Raw genomic sequence first — 1,012 nt, forward strand, 5'->3', positions numbered from 1 at the left:
GTTTTTGAGATTGCATCCGAGTACTGCATTTCGGACTCTCTTGTTGACCATGATGGCTACTCCATTTCTTCTGAGGGATTCCTGCCCACAGTAGTAGATATAATGTTCATCTGAGTTAAATTCACCCATTCCAGTCCATTTCAGTTCGCTGATTCCTAGAATGTTGACATTCACTCTTGCCATCTGTTTGACCACTTCCAATTTGCCTTGATTCATGGACCTGACATTCCAGGTTCCTATGCAATATTGCTCTTTACAGCATCGGACCTTGCTTCTACCACCAGTCACATCCACAGTTGTATATTCTTTTTGCTTTGGCTCCATCCTTTCCTTCTTTCTGGAGTTATTTCTCCACTGATCTCCAGTAGCATATTGGGCACCTACTGACCTGGGGAGTTTCTCTTTCCGTATCCTATCATTTTGCCTTTTCATACTGTTCATGGGGTTCTCAAGGCAAGAATACTGAAGTGGTTTGCCATTCCCTTCTCCAGTGGACCACATTCTGTCAGACCTCTCCACCATGACCCGCCCATCTTGGGTTGCCCCCGGGCATGGCTTAGTTTCATTGAGTTAGACAAGGCTGTGGTCCTAGTGTGATTAGGTTGACTAGTTTTCTGTGAGTATAGTTTCAGTGTGTTTGCCCTCTGATGCCCTCTTGCAACACCTACTGTCTTACTTGGGTTTCTCTTACCTTGGATGAGGGGTATCTCCTCACCACCGCCCTTCCTGACCTTCAGTGTGGGATAGCTCCTCTAGGCCCTCCTGTACCCGTGCAGCCATGGCATGGGGTTGCTCCTCCCAGCCGCCATAAATCACATCAAATCACTCATCTGCTCTAAGCCCTCTCAAGTTTCCTTTCACATTCTTAGGTAAGGTCAGACTCATGCTTCCTTCCTTGGCTCATCTTCTAAGGTTCACTACAGTGCTAACTCTCTTGCAATCACTCTAGCCATTTTTTGCCTTTCATTAAAATCACAACAAACCAGCCTTGACTCAGGCATTGAACAATCGC

This window comes from Bison bison, unplaced genomic scaffold (genome assembly GCF_000754665.1).
Source record: "Bison bison bison isolate TAMUID 2011002044 unplaced genomic scaffold, Bison_UMD1.0 scf7180017864134, whole genome shotgun sequence".
NCBI lineage: Eukaryota > Metazoa > Chordata > Mammalia > Artiodactyla > Bovidae > Bison > Bison bison.